Source organism: Panthera tigris, chromosome B2 (assembly GCF_018350195.1).
Source record: "Panthera tigris isolate Pti1 chromosome B2, P.tigris_Pti1_mat1.1, whole genome shotgun sequence".
NCBI lineage: Eukaryota > Metazoa > Chordata > Mammalia > Carnivora > Felidae > Panthera > Panthera tigris.
The window spans coordinates 12,356,041-12,374,681 of record NC_056664.1 but is presented as its reverse complement, the minus strand read 5'-3'; the positions used below and the strand labels follow the sequence as shown (position 1 = coordinate 12,374,681).

Sequence of the window (18,641 nt, the reverse complement as noted above, 5' to 3'; positions counted from 1 at the left end):
CCCAGCTTGCAGCGCCAGGCTACAGGCTCTGGACTCATCCCGAGCACCACGAACAACCAGGGAGGAGAGAAGGAAAACAGATGCAAACAGACCTCCAGTTGGGAGAAATGTGCATCTTGGCTCCAGAGAGGAAAATGGGTTGGATCAGCACAAGAGGACATCCAGAGAGGCCACGCAGGGCATATATCACATCCCTGCCGAGCCACTAGCCCAAGTTCAGACCTTGAGACCAGACTTCCCAAAGCTCGATACCCAGAAAACCATTTGCAGCCACCTGCCCCAAGAGCTCTCTCCAGGGAAGAGTGGAAACAGGAAGGAAGCAGGGTAGCAGGGAGCCTCTCTAGTCTCACGTGGACGAAAATCAGCCCTCCAACCAATGAGCCCCCTCCTCAGCATGGGGGCCTGTAGGCCAAATAAGCAAAAGCACAGTTCCCAGCAGTGCCGCTGGCCTGCCGGTGCACAACATGAGCTCCCCTTCCAGGTGGCCCCGGGTACGATCACAGAAGAGACAAGAGATGTCATATAAAAACTTGAACTTCCACACAAAGAAAAGCAATTCGATGGAAGGAAAAGAAAAGCAGACTGTGAAGATGGCCACAGAGGAAGGACCGACATCTACAACACATGAAGAGTTCATACACAGATTAGAAAACACCAAGACTGGGGCGCCTGGGTGGCTCAGTCGGTCGGGCGTCCGACTTCAGCTCAGGTCACGATCTCGCGGTCCGCGAGTTCGAGCCCCGCGTCGGGCTCTGTGCTGACGGCTCGGAGCCTGGAGCCTGTTTCCGATTCTGTGTCTCCCTCTCTCTCTGCCCCTCCCCCGTTCATGCTCTGTCTCTCTCTGTCTCAAAAATAAATAAACGTTAAAAAAAAAAAAAAAAAGAGAAAGAAAGAAAACACCAAGACTTCCACTGGTTAACTGTGTAAAAGGAAATTAGTAAATTAACATATATGGAAATGAGTAAAGAAACATGCTATCTCTGAGAGGGACCGAAGGAATACAAAGTTCAAAACCAAGAAGGCTGCTGAAGTATCCAAAAAAGAGCAGGTCCCACAGAAAATGAAATTGGAGCAAAACACATTCCTGTATCGTTAGTAACAATGCATACTGGTCCAGGCCTTCTAGAAAGCAACGCAGAGCCTCTCCCCCCAACGAAGGTAGTTTACCTTCTGATGTGACTGCATCCCAAGTAACAACGTATGTGTACAAAGATATGCACAGCTGCTTTATAACAGTAAATAACTAGAAACAAGGCGAATGTCCACACGTAATATGGAACTTCAATTAAGATAAAACAATTTGACAGAGTAGCACACGACCCTTGCCAGGGATCGTTGCAAAGTGTAGGATACGAATGAGAATGTTTACGCTAAATGAAAACAAAAGCAAAGCTGAGAAAAGTTATGTGTTAAATATAATCCAGAACGAGAAAACAACACGTTGAGGTGGGGATGATTTATGAACTGGTGGGATAAAAGGGAACTTTTGCTTTTATTGGTTTTCTTTTATTGGTCCGACGTATATAGGCAATGGATGTTTAAAACGTAGTATTTCTATCAATAATCACGAAGGAGCAAACACCCTCTTCTGTGGAGCAGATCAAACCGTGGGGAACATCTGCCCGAAATGGGGTACTCAGACCTTCCCAAGTTTTAAAGGCCTGTGTGGGATTCAAATCCTGACCACGAGGGGGCTCGGAGGGACTCCTGCTAATCCGAGTACCTCCAAACACACAGCTCTTCCCTTTGCTCTCATTCCACCCCCACCCCCCAGTTATTAAATTCTATGCCTTCCTCTTCTTTCTTTTCATTATGCATTGAGATGCTACCATATGCAATATATGTGGGAAAATGCTCATTGGATCCTTCCAACAATCCTGTAAGATAGATGGCAACGTCTTACATGCCCATTTTACAGATGAGGGCACTGAGGATCACAGATTTAAGCAATGTGGCCTGGCCCCCACACCTAAGGAGCCAGAGCCCGAACTCAAATCTCAACCTCCCTTTTTCCAAAGCCCTCGCTTGCAACCACCCTAAGAACTCTTTTCTTCCCTGCCTCTCTGCCTGCGTAACAAACAAAAGTAGGGAAGACTCTGCTGTGTCCCCTCTTCTCTTTGTTCTAGCGGCCTAAAGAAACTGGTTAAACTGTAACGAATCCAGAGGTATCCTATGAACTGCTTATAAATTAACCAGTAAGATAAGGTAATGCGGCCCACACTGATTGGGAAAGCTGATGCAGAACAGAAAAGGAATTACCTTCAGACACAAGCCTGCACGTGCAGGTAAAAACCAAATGACATCAAAAGGAGTTCTACTTGCAAATTAAGAGCAGACTATGACCCTTGACATTACTGCAGAGAGAGCAGAGTTTTCTGCGCTCTGCCTGCAGAAACCAATTCCACAATCAGCTGAAAGTTTCTTTCCGCTTACAACGCAGCCCCCACTCCAGAAGCGGGGAAGCAAGAACAGTAAAAAGGAACAGAGGAAGTATCAAGGTATGAAACCAACATAGATAGGGTGACAAATGGTTGTAGGCACCACGTATGACTCATTCTATAAATAATGACACGATAATCGCTAAAGATGTAAATTCTAATTAAATCCGAAACCTAACAACGTCAAACAACAGCAAACGATGTTTGACAGAGCAAAGGTCTTAGGGGAGCCAAGAGGAAGAATTACAATAAAATCTATGCGGGGAACTGCCCAGCGTTAGAGAAGGGACCTGAGCCATCAGGTTGTTCACCGCCCTGTTTACTGCAGATGGGGAAACTGAGGCCCAGCAAGGTAGATTGAGCATCCCAAGTCACCTTGGGGCAGGTCAGGAAACGGCGGCAACTCGGTCCCCAAACTAGCGGTCCTTCTGCCTTTCCCCGTACCACACGCACCCTGCCTTAGACTGGAAAGCCATTCCATTTCAAATCACATTTTTGAAAGAGCATTAAGCATTCTGTAAATATTAAGTTCCTTTTTAATAATTTTCAAACGCACAGGGGCACATTTTGAAAAGGGGCCTGGTTTTGATTTCTTTTGGAAAATTGCACACCGCTCGGCGTCTTAACCTCGTATTGAGTGAAATATTAACAGGCCATATAATGGTTTCAGTGTTCCTTCCGCAAAGCTAAACAGAATTCAAAAAACATATCCCCCAGGCCTACAGTGGAGTTTCTGGAGCACACATTAAACTCCACGCTCTGCTCTACAAGCCCATCACTGTTAAGTAACTCATCAGAAAATAAAGAGGGAATTACCAAAGGGGAATTGCCAAGCAATTAGTTCTCTGAAGCAGATGACATACTAGTGCTGGAGGGAGGAGCTTCTCGGTTAGTCATATGTCAGCGTCAGAGCCTCCTAATCTGTAAATAAAAATGCATCACGTATGATTACAGCTGGGATGTGGGCTGGGGCTGCCAGGCGAGTGCACGGATAGTAAATCCCAAGTCCTCTGCGTTCCGTGCATCTATAAAGCGAGAGACGTTGCCTCTCAAGGCATTTTTTTTTTTTTTAAGTCCTGTAATTTTCATTCAACGTAAGAAAGACAGACCGGTCTCCCCTAAGCGGGCTAAGACAAAAGTGATCTTTATCCTTTCTCTATCCTTCTGACGTGGGTCGGTTAAGATTCATCCACCTGTCCAGATGAGGAGAAAAAAATGAGAGATTGGGAGGGGCGCGGACAGGAGGGGACAGGAGACCCGGGGCTTCCTGACGGCCACCCGGACGAAAGCATGACCTCCTTTCACCGCCCGTTTTGCTCTTAGAGCTTACATCCAGTGCCAGCCCACCACCTAGCAAACTGCAGAGATGAATACTTTGTATCTGCCAAATCTTGCAAGCTGAGCCATGACCCAGGGAAGCTTTTGGAAGAGTCAAAAGTTCATCGTCTCACTGGGACTCTTGACGCTGAACCGCATTTGAAGCCCAGCTCAAGCCAATCCCCTGCGACACAGATAAGCCTGGTGCCACTGCCATCGCTCTTTTCAATTAATAATTATTCAAAGTGCGTAGGAACTTCAGGGAGGTATGAGGACGAGTGAAAAAAAAACACGGTAACACCTCCAGGATGGCCTGGGGGCAACACTGAGCTGACAGGCCAGCATCCAAACATCCAAATGGAAGGCTCAGCACGCAGGAACCCTTCCCTGACCTGGACCTCACGGAAGATGCTACAGCCCTATCGTGATTTTTTAAATATTAAAGAGACGCCCTCCCTTCTAGACTCAACTGTAAGCTTCTTTTACACACAGGGCTCAGGGCTTAAGAGTCAATGCATGGCTGCAGTTAAGAGTACAGGGTGGGGGGCGCCTGGGTGGCTCAGTCGGTTAAGCATCGGACTCTTGATCTCAGTTCAGGTCATGATCTCACAGTTCGTGGGATCGAGCCCTGCATTGGGCTCTGTGCTAACAGCAAGCAGTCTGCTTAGGATAGTCTCTCCCTCCCCCGCCCTCTCTCCCTCTATCTCTGTCGCACTCCCCGGCTTGCGCTGTCTCAAAATAAATCAATAAACTTAAAAACAAACAAAAAAAGAAGAGTACAGGGTGGAATCCAAGCATGACTTCACCACTTAACAGCTAATCAACCCTGGGCAGGTTACTTCTCCTCTCGGTGCCTTGATTTCCTCATTCACGTAATGGATAATAACAGTACCTACCTCCAAGGACTGCAGTAAGGATGAGATGAGTTAATACACAGTAAGTGGGAACGGCTCAGCATCTCTATATTTCTTTCAGAGCCCAGCTGGCATAATGCCTGTCACATATTAGATGCTCATTAAAGATGTGCAGACAGAATGATCTGCCCCTGAAGTGGTTTTCTCCAGCCCTCTCACTCCTGTCCTAACCTTCTTGTCTTTTATGGAAGGTAGGAAACTCACTGCCTCATTGTGAGCTAGTCTGGGGAATAGAGACAACCCATCTAAATAACTCAGGTCAAAGAAAAACATCTTGAATGATCCTCTAGTCTTCTCTAATTATATTAAAACCGACTGCCCACTAACAGAACTGCAACCAGATCATCTCCAGCCATGTCTTCTTAGCATCTTTTCATCCCGGAGTCAAAGCTCACTTGCTCTGTCTTTCTTCATTTTCTATAACGTATAAATGGGAAGCCAAATTGCTCAGAAAGCTGTGCCTTGCGTGCGTGCGTGCGTGCGTGCGTGTGTGTCTCACATTTAGAAGAGTCCACATAAAGCCTCCCGGAAAGCCTTGAAAGTTACAAAACACACCCATATTAACGTGATTTATCAAACAAAGTACAGTAGATGACTTTCCACGGGTGAACAAGTGCTCCAGAGCTGGGTGGATGGAGCAGTGTGGTTTCCGCCTATCACAGGAGATGAATAAATAAATCGACAGTGGGAAAGATCAAAAGAAACGCTGGAATTGTTCTCAGTACGTACAGGGCTTCACTGAAAATCTTAATAAAACTGTTTAGAGGAAAATAGAAGGGTCGTTTGTGTAAATGAAAAGAGATGCCGCGTGCACTGAATTTCAAAAGCGGCATTCATTGTCATACACACATTAGATTTAGCTAAAATTAGCTCAGGTTTCTCTCTCTTTCTTTCTTCCCTTTCTTCCTTCCCTCTTTCTTTCCTTCCTTCCTTCTTTCCCTCCCTTCCCTTCCTTTCCTTCCCTCCCTCCCCTTCCTTTCCTTCCCTCCCTCCCCTTCCCTCCTTCCTTCCTTCCTTCCTTCCTTCCTTCCTTCTTTCCCTCCCTCCCCTTCCTTTCCTTCCCTCCCTCCCCTTCCTTCCTTCCTTCCTTCCTTCCTTCCTTCCTTCTTTCCCTCCCTTCCCTTCCTTTCCTTCCCTCCCTCCCCTTCCTTCCTTCCTTCCTTCCTTCCTTCCTTCCGGTCTTAAAGGAAGAAAGGTTTGAACATGGTTTCATTGAGCTGCAGTTCAGTCCTCGGCAAGGCGTCTGAGATTCCAGGGAGAGGACCCCGTTATCCCCCCAGGCGCCCTGCAGCCTGTCACCAGCCTTCCCTTCCCCTCGGGTTTCAAGGCCAAGCACCCGAAGGCCGTGCTGCACCCACGTGCCGCTGCCTCCCGCCTCTTCCCACGTGCACTTCACGCCTGCTGACGGCAGCCCCGAAACACGGTCCTCCTCGCTTCCCGCCCGGCGAACTTCCTGCGGGCGCAAGAACTCCCGATCGCAAAGTCAGCTCTGCGGCTCCTCCAAGCTTCTCTCCAGACCTGACTTCTCCCGGCAATTTTACCCCCGCCCTGTCTACAACGCAGACGCCCCCCCCTGCACCTGTGCTTCGGCCAGAATGGCCTCGTCAGTGACGTCCCAGGCACTTGCACGGGTCTTCCCCTGCTCCAGCCGCCTCTCCCCACAGAAATGCTGGCCAGCCTTCAAGAGCTGAACTCCGACGAGCCCTCCTCCTCCCGGTCTTTCCTCGCCAGCCCACTCGGCGTCACTGTGAACTCCTTCCATATCAGCACGTAACCCCGGTTAAGGGCAAGACACCCCATTCTGCTTTCATTAGGTCTTGCCGGGCATTTCTCCTCGCCCCTACCTGACCCCGAAGAAGGCAGCCTCGTTCTGGAAGCTCTTACTCGTTTTCATTCCCGCAGCACCGGGTAGTAGTTTAAAAAAAGATGCAGTGAATGAATGAATGAATCATTTCTTTACACAGAGAGCGCCTGGGAACCAGCGAGGTCATAACCAGCTGTATCACATGCACAAAGGAAGCAGAACCAGAAATACTTGCAGCCTAGGTTTTAATTAAAAAACAAAAACAACTTAATGAATATAACAGAATACCGCACGAATGGTCCTGTGCCCCTTCTTGGGTTCAGCCATCAATTGTGAGGATTATAAAGGGGCCGTTTTTTATGCAAAATGTTTAGATAATGCTTCTAAGCTTCCTTTCAATGCAATCACAGAAAATGTCAGCCGCTTAAAACTCAAGGTGACTCTGCACTATGTTGGTAATACAATACGTATTCATAAGACACTTGGACTTGCTTAATATGCTATAAAAACCTCGGTGTCTTCTCAGCTGCACATACTGACCAAGAGCTGGGACTTTCTGATGCCCGTTTTTTTTTTTCCACAATAAAATTCTCTTGTAGACATCGCACATTAAAAAAAAAAATGTGCGTGTGTTTTAACCACGTATGCAATCAAACTACTTCTCCCCAAAACTTGAAGGTGAGGATTCTCTGCCTAGCATATCAAATGATAATACCCCAAAGAGATAAAGCAGTGGTGAGGCATCTCACCCCTTTCCATACAGCTGACACTTGCAGACCTTAAGAGGCTTAGCTTTGCACATAACTCTGGGGTGGGGGGGGGCGGGTATTCTATTATTCTATTTCCTTTGAAACAACCCCTCCCTGGACCGCAGCCAATAAAATGTAAAGGACCCCGTTCATATTTCTCAAGGATACAGTGTTTGGGATAACTGCCTCCCTCCTTCTGCCCCATCCCCCAAGAGGACCTTACTGACGACCCTTTCTGCGACTCAGGTTTTCGTTCATTTTTACTCAGACCACAAATCACTTCATCTGTGCATGCAACTTCTCAGTTCACCCTGCGACAGTATAAAAACAATACGTGTGCATTCTATTGCAGCAACAGGGTGGGGCTGACACAAAATTCAGAAAAATAAATAAAAGGCTCGTTTGCTTTGCAAAGCTGCAAATGTCTACAGCGTTGGTCCAAAGATCAAGGTACAAGTGTATTTACTTGTTCCTAGTCATGTACGGTCCAGGAGCAACCATCAGAAAACAAGAACATTACAATCATCCTGTCGAGACAAAAGTTACAGGATCACAAAGATAAAACTTATGTGCAGAGCTCGCTTCGGCAGCACGTATGCAAAGATAACTTAGGTTCACAGATCACAAACCATAAGCTACGCACTATCCTACCCAGCAAATGCGTATTTCATTCCATTCTTACAGCAGCCCTAGAAAACAGTTCTAATCTTATCTCCACCTTATACACGAAGACACTGAGGCACAGAAAGGTTCTAGGGCTTTCCAGGACACAATGGCAGTTCCACAGGCAGGCAGGCAGGCTGCTTCTGGAGCCGGTGCTCTTATCCCAGATGCCACGAAATTTATCCGCAGCTTAAAAACTGGATCTTAGGTGTAGAGGGGGGAGCTCTTTATTTAAAGAAAGCTGGTGAATCATTTTCTTTTCTAATTATTTTTAACGTTTATTTATTTTTGAGACAGACAGAGAGAGAGAGAGAGAGAGAGACAGAGTGCGTGAGCAGGGAAGGGGCAGAGAGAGAGGGAGACACAGAGTCTGAAGCAGGCTCCGGGCTCCGAGCTGTCAGCACAGAGCTCGACGCGGGGCTCGACCTCACAAACCGTGAGATCATGACCTGAGCCCAAGTCGGGCACTTAACCGACAAAGCCACCCAGGTGCTCCTGGTGAATCATTTTTAAAATGGACATTTTGGTAAAGCAAATATCCGCCTCCTAACAAATCAGTTGCACATCCAGATTTGGATACGTGAGGTATATAGGAACAACAGACCCGCGTCCTGCCTGGTAAGCAAATGGCACGTGACCGGGAAGAGCTGCCCAGAGACCACCTCGTCCAGAAGTTCTCAAACATGCAGAGCGTCACTACGATTCCGAGAGACCATTAAGGTTCATTCGGATTCAGGAGGTGGAGCCCCAATCCTTTTTCCCCCCTCTTTTTAAACACTCCAGGTGATTCCACTGCCCAGCCAGGCTTGGGAACCTCTGAAAGAGTCCAGCAGGAGCGTTCCCAAAGTAAACAGAAAGACGAGATCTATGTCCTAATCTCCTTTGGTTGCAGCCACCAGTGCTCTCAAAGCCCTCTTGCCCCAACTTCTGTCTAACTTCCACGTCTCCCGATTTTGTTTAGGCAGGATCCTCTTGTCCTCTCTTCAATACAGAACCATGAGTCATCAACGCTGTTTACACCCTGTGTCGGCATGACTCTCCAGGCCAGAAAAATTTACTGTACGTGAGGCAATCAGGAAGTTGTAAAATCCAAACAGACACAAAGAAATTCAAGATTCGACAAATCCTGGCTGCCGCTGAACAAATGGGCCTCTGTCTCCCCACACCTGAATCGCTGTACCACAAAAACCGTGACTTAAGGTAACAGTTGGGTAGAAAAACAGTCTCATCACATTATGTAAAGGGGACGACAAAGACGATGGGACTCAAGCCTACCACACAACGGTCAACCAGCTCCAAGTCAAATGTGGACTTCTTCAGGAACCACATAAATTAAACCAACAGGAGAGATATTGAAGCCAAGTTTTTAAAAACTCTCGTGGCAATTTCTCAACCTCCCTCTGGATCTAGTGTGCAAAGGCAGTTACGGCAAACAGTCTACAGCGTGCAAAAGCGTGGGTACGAGGTGACTTTCCGGGTCAGACCTTATCCTCAGATGGTACCTAGATGAGCGTAGCAAAAACTCTCACCTGACATGGGATGCACTTCCCTTGAGTGGCCGTGGAGCAGGAGACGGTCTTACGAGGATGACACACAGATCCCCAGCTTGCACCGACCGGCCTGGCGACTTTCTGCACGATGCTCCTGCGGTGGTCGAGGGGGTGCGGGAGAAGAAATCCACAATGAAAAGCAGAACAGACGGCTTCAAAAAAAACAGTTCCACTTTAAACTGTCTGTACACCGAAACCCAGACCCTCAAGGACATCAAATGTTTGCATTTTCGTGTTATGGAAACTACGGTTACCAGCCAGTCCGAACGGCAGGTCTGGTTTTATCCAACAGGGCTCGGAGGGAGGCCAACCCACAAAAAGGTCATCCCTTCAATCAAATTAAGAGCTTGGTCGCCCCATTTGAGCCACGAACTGGCATTCTCTTCTCTAATGATCCTAACCAATCATCTGATAAACACATGCTGGTCATCACAGCGATAACTGGTGAAATGGGCATGAATTGAATAGTAATCGAGCCAAAGTCTAATTTTAATATGACATATATTACTATCAACATGCAATTAGAAGGACAGTCATGGGACAGCACAGTTATCAGCATACTGGTCTAATGGGATAGAAAAATGTATCAAGTGCAGAAAACACTGTACAAGTATGCACGTGTTCCGCGAGACTTTCCGCTGAACTTGAAATTATTTACTTAATGACTATAGGTCTATTCCATTTTCACGTTGCCACAATGCCTGGCACATGGTTAAGTAAAAATTAATCCACCGTGTAATGAATGAGTGAATGTGTGAATGGATGAATGAAAGAATGAATGAATCTTCCATATACCTTTCCATCAGGGAGCCTGGTGCTTGTAGTTTTTGTGAGGTAAAGACCTAAGCATAGAAACGGAAGAAGTTGAGGACTTGATCTGCTCACAGAGTTTGCAGCCCTATGAAAATACTGTTTTCAAACACTGATCATCCCCAACGGTCCACATTAAGTAGAAAGAATCAGTAGCACAGTTGTAAACTAACCCCCAAACTGGTCATTGCTGGGCAGACTTTCCCTCTCTGATTAGCTGTTTGGGCTAATTTTAAATTTAGTTTGGGTTTCCTAAGCCCACGCCAGGTAACAGAAGTAGGGAGAAAGCCCAGGATTATATTGGATGTCAGAAAGAAACTATTCTGGAGTTATGAATACGATCTCCAACGTGAATAATCCGTAAACAGGTAAATGAGCCAATTATCCTTGGATGGCAACACATCTCGGTAGCCATGACTATTCTCATCCACACACACTCACTATTTTTAAGAGGGCGGCCCAGCTGGAAAGGAAACTAATCTCGATCACTTTCCAACACGTTTCAAAGTAATGAACAGTAGCCAAAGCGTTCTTCCTTCTAACCAGGCCGTTCACCAAGTATTTATTTAAGCGTCTATTGCATGCCCGGGACTGATAATGCAAAAGAAGTTTTCTAGCCATTGGTCTCTCCACACGTAATCCGTGAGTGCCGAGAAAGTAGGTAAGCTGTTCTAGATTCCAGTATCTTTGAAATCCTTACAAGACTCCACTAAGTCTGTCCCTCCACCAAGAAGCCTGCTGCGTGACACATAGAAATGGTGGCCAAGTTCAAGAGAAGCTCACCAAATTCGATTTCCTCTTACACAGTACCTGCTTTCTTGTTTCTTTCTAGTAACCTCTCAAATGAAGCATCAACCTACTGGATAATCATTTCTGAGCAAGACGCAGGCACCGTGGATTTGCAGAGAGCACTCGCTTGATGAGCTAACAGTGAGTGTTTGCTGGTGTATCTGTGTGTGCACACAGTCCTATTTACATATCACCCGGCAGATAAGGTTTTATAGAGTCCAAATTACAGTCTCCTCCTATTCTGCTGAAGTGCACAGAACAGTCAAACATGATGCAAAGGCTGTAAAATATTAATTTACCCTCACACTGGTATGCCTACTTCTTTCCCAAGTATTTGTGGTGCTGCACCAGTTAGAGTAGCTAACAGAGTTAACATGACTTGCTGTTCCCTCAGAGGGAAGAAACACAAGAACAACAGCAAGGCAGAGTGCATTCACTGCAAAAACATACAAACAAAATACAAAAAAATAATAAAGAAAGAAATAACCTATAGCACGTTTTCTCCAACACACACACTAAAAATAGAACACTTCGTATTTTAAAAGCACAGCAGAACCACCTAGCACAGTTCCACGAATAGCGGAAGACTGCTAAGAAAGACGGCCTGAATAAAACTGATGTGATAGTAAAGAAGAAATAATATATAAATAAATAAGAGTTCCTCTTAGCCTGAATCAAAAGAGCATGATCAGGGGAACCTCTGCCCCCTTAAGTCTCAAATTCTGATTACACTACAATGAATTTTCTGACAAGTCATTTTCAGGTAGGATATAGCATTTTTGCTTACATTATGGCAATTACCACTGCATTTTCATTACTCCGCAAATGATACGCATTAAAAGTTATAGAAAAATCAATGAGACGTTTCTGCTAACATCGAACGTATCAAAGAAAATACAATGCTTGTCGCTCTTTTGTCTGCGATAGTTCTAAACATGTTTTAGTACATTTGGGACGCTAATCTGCACTACAAACATTGATAATACACTAGCCTGACAAGTTCATGTCTATCAGGATTACAAAACATATTACTACGCTGATAAAGACAACAATACATCATTTATGAAACAGGGATAAGATTTTATAAACTGCCTCCACAAATAAAGATTATTTACCTAAAATCTTTTTCTTACTCCTGCAATTTTAAGCATTTATACATATTTCTTCAAAACCCTGATCCAATTACAACTCTTTCAGCCAACATTTAAAAATATTCCCCAGGGGCACCAGGGTGGCTCAGCTGGTAACGGGTCGGACTACGGGTTTCAGCTCATGTCATTATCCCACGCTTCCTGGGTTCAACCCCCGCATCGGTCTCCACACTGTCAGTGCACAGCCTGCTTGGAATTCTCTCTCTCTCCTTCTCTCACTGCCCCTCCTCTGCTTGTGCTCTCTCCCTCTGTCTCTCTTTCTCTCCCTCTCTCTCAAAATAAATAAATAAAGTTAAAAAAAATTTAATTCTCTAAGTCAGCAATCAACATGCTCACTATTATATCGTCCCTTAAAGAAATTTTGAATGAGCATTTTATTGAACTGAATTAGATGAAACTAAAATGTGAACAGAACTGCGGACTGCAAAATTCATTCTTAAAAATGAGCAGTCCTGTGGGTAATGCCCTAGGACAGAAATTATTATCTCTGCTGAGATTTCAACAATTCATTTATTTTCAATGCTTTTAACAAAATAAGGAGGGCCTGCTTCTGGTAACCTTGAAAGTATGACCGGAATTAAATCCATTCTTTGAAGCAGTTAAGCTTGTACAAATCTGAATCTCTCACAGAAGCCAATCATTCAAATTACTGAATAACTCTGAAAAGAAAAAGCAATGGAAATCAAATTATTTAGGGCCACCCCAAAAATGATATCCTGTCTCTCGCCCTGTGCTCCATCACATATGCAAGATTTTTAAGTTGTTCAGAGTCTAAACCGTGTCGTTCCCTACACACAACTGTAGTTGAAAGAATTAACATTCACCCCTACACTCATTTTCAGGGTTTTAATAAAATATGTTTATTGACTAACTTCTAACAGGAAACAAAATGAGCCGCTGTTACAGTGTAACAGCCTGTAAGGCCTGTAAGGCCATCTACAGGCACTTGATATACAATCTGGTGGTTAAAGAGTTTGTCTTGAATCTTTCTTTAAGACTGAAAGACAATTCAGAGGCCCGGGAGCCTAGCTATAATATTTCTGACAAAGTATCACTTCTGTTACCCAAACCCTCTTAAAACGAAATCCAGACAGGAAAATATTGACTTTCACAGTTCCCAATCAAGCAACATTTTTCATACTTATTTTAGCATTCAGAAATGCATTCACATTTTACTGCAAGTGAAGAGATCTTCTGTATGCTGCAAATATAACCTAGGACCTCCAAAGCATGTAAAACTCAAACTTCTGGACCTTATTTCCTATCCTTGCTTCCCATCTATTTACAGCCTAGAAAAAAAATAGCTCCTTTTAACCACAGCAACACTTGATCTGAACAGGCCACAATCAAGTTACCCACGGCATAAACCCACTAAACGGGGAGAGAGTCGTAAACCTCCCCCCCCCCCCACCCCGGGGGGAATGAATCCTACCCCAGGGGAAAGTAAGGGTTTACCAATTTAGCTATGGGGCTGTAAAACTCTAAACCCACTGGCAGGATCACAACCAAATCAAGACACTATTATTCTCAATTACTTTTTCTTCCAAATAGCAGGGTTATTAAAATACTCCCGCTTAGGTGGATTTCCTGAGGAACAGAAAGCTTCAGCAACCAAAGCTACTCTTCTTTCCTTTTTCTCTGTTATTTTTCTCTGCCTCGCGGACTTAACGAGGTAGTGTCCCAATGCAAAGAGTAAACTACTGCTCTCTGAATTATTAAACGCTCATTAAATTATATCTCAAAATACAGTACAAGCTGTTTATTGTGCAAAAGCACCACCCGTGGTCAGTCTACTGGCTACAGGCCTGTATCATCTCTCACCGGGGAGAAAAACCTTTGAACTTACTCTCACAGATGTAAAAGATCCTGGATGGCTAAGAGGTCCAAATTAAAAATGTATACATTCAAAAAAAAAATGCATACATTCAGAATGGCTCCTGCAGTCAGTACCATTTCTTGTTATTATAATGGCTCTTCTAACAGTAAAGTTCTGAAATGTGACCATGTGGATATGCTTCCTAAATCAATCACTTGTGCAGAGTTAAATCCTTCAGAAAACCAGTCCTGTAGGTGCTTTCACACCTGAAGGGGTTAAGGGCCCGCAAGGCCAAAGGCACCAGACTGCAAAAGAAATGTCGCTTCAGAAACTCTGGAAGGTTTCTCACAAGTACCAAATACTTGTTGATCTGTTCACAATAAACATCAGCAGGAGTGCCAGGTTCCTTTCACTGTCTGGGGAGATGCATTTCCATCCTGCACCGGGCAAGAACAGCTTGTTGGTCTCCTTTATAAAAGTTGAGTAGCTTAGAAGCCTCATTCAGTGTCGCCCGTCCAAAGGACTGAAAGCAGCAGCAACTGAAATAGTGAAGCCTCTCCTCTGACTTGAGCAGCACAAATACTGGGCATAAAACACTTGGAGTATAGTCCAGGCACAAGACAAACCCACCTGAATGGACGAGGAACACTGTCTGTTGCCATGGCAGCCCGATCTAATTACAGGAGTGATCAGGGCCGGAGTAAGTGCAGGGAAAACCTATACCGCTGACACGTATCTACATGATGAGAAAGACAGGCGGGCGGGAGGTTCAGGGGAGCCCTTCAACCTCTGCAGGTCCTAGAAGGTGGCTTTCAAGCCCATTTGTCTGCGGAGCTGCTAAAATATTGACTGATGCGTGCACAGTTGGAGGGCAATCAGAGGAGATTAAATGCCACAGCATTAGCTCTTGTGGTGCAATCCCCTTCCAAGAGTTCATGTGCAGGATTTTCTCAACCTTCTCTTGGGTGGTTTCCTCAAGCATGGGCTTCATGCCACACTCAAAAAAAAAAAAAAAAAAAAAAAAAAAAAAAAAAAAAAAAAAAAAAAAAAAAGCCCAAGTATCAAACTACAAATACGCCACAGGGTGGGCTTAACGGGGGCTTCTAGGAACTGCAGGGCTCCTTCCAAACAGAAAAGGCTTAACCAACACCGTTGGAAAAGTAACGAGCTGTGCCTAAAAATAACCATCAAGTAACTACCCACTGCTCTGCACGATATGTAACGACAACGTTTAAATATTAAGAACAGCCTGCATTACAAAACACAAATGTCATTGAGATGTGACTACTAGATTGCCAAAGGAGGAACTTATTTGCATATACACATTCCCGTGCACGTAGGAAAGGATGTGCAGGGCGTATGCCACTCTAAGCCAGTAGTTTTTATTCTGTGGGCGCAATAGGGTCTTCCAATTTTTGCTAATTGTATCTTGTGGCTCGCACAGGGAAGCTCAGAATCTCTTCGGGGACGGCACCAGTTTGGAGGAGTCCCTACTGCACAGCATACGGTAAACAAAATAAAAATAGCTTGCCGTTCTCGTTAGCCACATCGCGCATTATATAACCAGCTTCCGACTGGCTTTTTTTTTTTTTTCTTTGCCCTTACTACTCTTCAGCAATTTCTCAATCTCCCGAAGTATTTATATTACCCTCTTATCTGCAGGATTATATACTAAGAAAGCAAAACAAAACAGAACGGCCACGGGGTTGAACCGGACCCCACGGTCCTTGGACACTGAATTTTTTTTTTTTGTTTGTTTTGTTTTGCTTTCTGGCAAGATCTCCACCACCACCCTACTTCCACCCCCCCACTAAGGTCCTCGCTCAGTCTCCCTAGAAAAACCTGAATTGTTCCATCGCTCCCAGTCAGCCCCCTACGTGGTCGGAAATAAAATGAAAGCACTAGCCCCGGAGTTTAGGAAGGAGGCCTGAGGGCTGGGGGTGGGGTGGGGTGGGGTGGGGGTAGGGCTGGGGAGGGGTCGGGGCGCCGCAGAGTCAGCCAAGTGGCCGAGGGGCCGCTCCCCACCGCGACGGGCCTCGCCGCCCCCCTTCCGCGCGCGCGCACGCACACACAGACACACACACACACAGACACACACACACACACACACACACACACACACACACACACACTCACTCACACACGCACGCACTCACTCACTCACACTCACGCCGCGCTCCGCCGCCGCCTCACCTCTCGCTCCGCCCGGCCGGCCCCTTCCCTGCCCCCTGCGGGACCGGCCTGCTCGCAGCGCTGGAACCACGTAGGAGGCGGCGGCGGCGGCGGCCGCGGGAGTGGCGGAGTCTCCGGCCCGGCCCAGAGTGAGCGAGCAGCGGGGCTCCAGGGCGCATCCCAATCCCCGCAGCGCCTCCTCCGCCGCCGCCGCCTCCTCCTTCCCCTCCTCCTGGCTTCATTCACCCTCCCAGCAGCCGCGCAGCCGCTCACTCCCGGCGCCGGCGGGGCAGCGCCCGCCGCCGCTCCTCCGCTCCTGCCGCGCGGGCGCTGGCGGGGGCGCCGGCTCCGGGCTGGGGCGCTCGCGGGCTCGCGGCTCCGGGCGGCGGCCGCCGCACATGATCAGGAAGCGGCCGCACCAACAGGGCGGCGGTGGCGGCGGCGGCGGCGGCGGCGGCGGCGGCGGCAGCAGGGCCGCCGCCGCCACTCCAGCCGCGCGCCCGGCACCCGCGCGTCGGCTTCCCCCCGCGCCCACCCCTCCGCGCCCCCCGCGCTCCCACCGCCCGGCGCCCGGCCGCGCGCAGAGTCCCGGCCCGTAGCCGCGCACCCGGCGAGGCCAGCCTCCGCCAGGGAGACCCCCCCGCCCCGGGCTCCGAGGCCCGGGCGGCCACCCGCGGCGGGGGAGGGGGGAGCCCAACCCTCCTGCAGACCCACTCGCTCCGCCGCCCTCCGAGGGGAGAGGGCTGGGGAGGGTGCGGCGGGAGAGGAGGGCAGCGCGACCCCCGGCCGCCGCCGCCGCCGCCGCCGCCGCCTACTACCCCTACGCCACCTCGAGGGAGGGGGACACGGTTCTCCGCACTCGCGGCCGGACCAGCAGCCGCCGGAGCGGGGCGCCGCCGCCGCTCTCCCCGCCCGCGCCCGCGCCCGCACCCCCAACCCGGGCGCGCCCCCTCGCCTGGCGGGCGCCCACCGGCCCGGCAGCCCCCTGCCGTCAGTCCCTGCGCCCCGAGCGGGGGTGTCGGCCCGGGAGGCTGGAGCGGGAGAAGGTTGTATGTACACACACACACACACACACACACACACACAACACAACACGACGCGTCGATTTCCCTTCGCTCCTCTTCCAGCTGTTTTCTGTGCCGGCGACTGGGGTTTGGGGTTTGTTTGCTGGTTGTTGCTTTTGCCCCTCTCGGGAGAGCAGCGGTAGGGGTAAATTTTAATCTAAATAAGGGGCGAAGGGGATGGGGGAGGGGGGAGAAAGAATCAGAGGAGAAAAAAATAGCCACTTACTGTAAAGTGTAAATGGATCTGGGGTTGCGTGGGGAAGGGGGGGCAGAGGGAGAGAAACAGTGTCTTGCGGCTGCTGTAGCTCTGGTGGCTGCTCCGCGGGGCTCGTTTTGGATCCCCCTGCAGTGAAACAGGTCCTGTACGGCTCCGCCACTGTAGTAGAAATGATGTCTGCGGTATACTCTGCTCTCTCCTCCTCCTCCTCCTCCTCCTCCTCCTCCTCCTCGTCCTCCTCCTCCTCGTCCTCCTCCTCCTCCTCCTCCCCCCCCTGCTCCCCTCCCCTCCCTCCTCCCTCCGCCCGTCCGCCCTCCCTCCCTCGCGCTCTCTCGCGCTCGCTCGCTCGCTCGCTCCAGTATGTAAATGTGTAATAGAAGCCAAATATGGAGCAGTTGGCTGCCGCCGCCGCAGCTCAAGGATCCGACTTGGGGGTGGGGGGGCACCCTCTGGCGGGCGGCAGGGCGAGCCGCTCGGAGCACCGAGAGCGCACGGCGCGGCGGCCGGCCGGCCGGCGCCCTTAACCCTTGGCTGCGCGCTGCCGGGGCTCCGCGGCCCCCCGGGAGGCGGCGCGTGGCCCGAACCGGCTCGGCAGCTGGGGGGGGAGGGGAAGAGGGGCGGGGGGGGGGGCGACTCAGGCCGGAGGGGACGCTTCTTCCAGGTTTGGGAAAGGGGCGGGGAGCTGAAGCGATGAGGTAATTTTAGCGGTGACCGGTCGGTCCTCGCGCGCCTCCCCGGGCCCCTGCACCTAGTTGGAGGGGACCGAGCGACAGCGGGGTGCAACTCGGGGCGCCCTGGAGGACTCTCCGAGGGGTGTCGGGCTTCAGCTCCGAGCCAGCGAAGTACCCCAGGGGGGAGGAATGGGAGGGGGGGGGCGAGTCTGATCCCGACGTGCCCTTCGTCCCAGGCGCGCCGGGAATCGTCCAAGAGGACTAACTCGGATCGCCGTGCACGTTAGCCCTCCAAGCCGGTTTCGTTCCGGAACCAGGACCACGGGGCTGCGGGGATTGCCTCGGCGTGCAACTCAGGAAAGTTTGAAGGGTCCCCTCCCCCGCATGTGCACCGTCACCTTCCCTGCCAGGGAAAGCGGGTGCCCTCCCTGCCCCCCCCCCCACCCGCCACCTCCTTTTCGTTTTCTGCAGGTCTGCAAATCTGCCTTGGGTACTGGAGTACCCAGCTCCCGCCTT

At 49.0% G+C, this 18,641-nt stretch overlaps 1 protein-coding gene across 7 annotated transcripts in view; it reads right to left on the bottom strand.

Moving 5' to 3' along the window:
* The window catches only part of ATXN1 (ataxin 1), a 411,201-nt gene extending 393,529 nt beyond the window's left edge, over window positions 1–17,672 (bottom strand). For 5 of the 7 annotated variants that reach the window (XR_006217480.1, XM_042985667.1, XM_042985668.1 and 2 more), the window contains exons 1-2: window positions 17,464–17,672; window positions 9,415–9,529 (exon numbers count right to left, since the gene is read on the bottom strand). The gene's annotated coding sequence lies outside the window, so the exon portion shown is untranslated. Of the gene's footprint in view, window positions 1–9,414; window positions 9,530–10,230; window positions 12,424–16,194; window positions 16,476–17,463 lie in introns of those variants that run through there. The other 2 variants (XM_042985669.1, XM_042985670.1) reach the window with 2 other exon arrangements.
* Window positions 17,673–18,641: the final 969 nt, after the last annotated feature.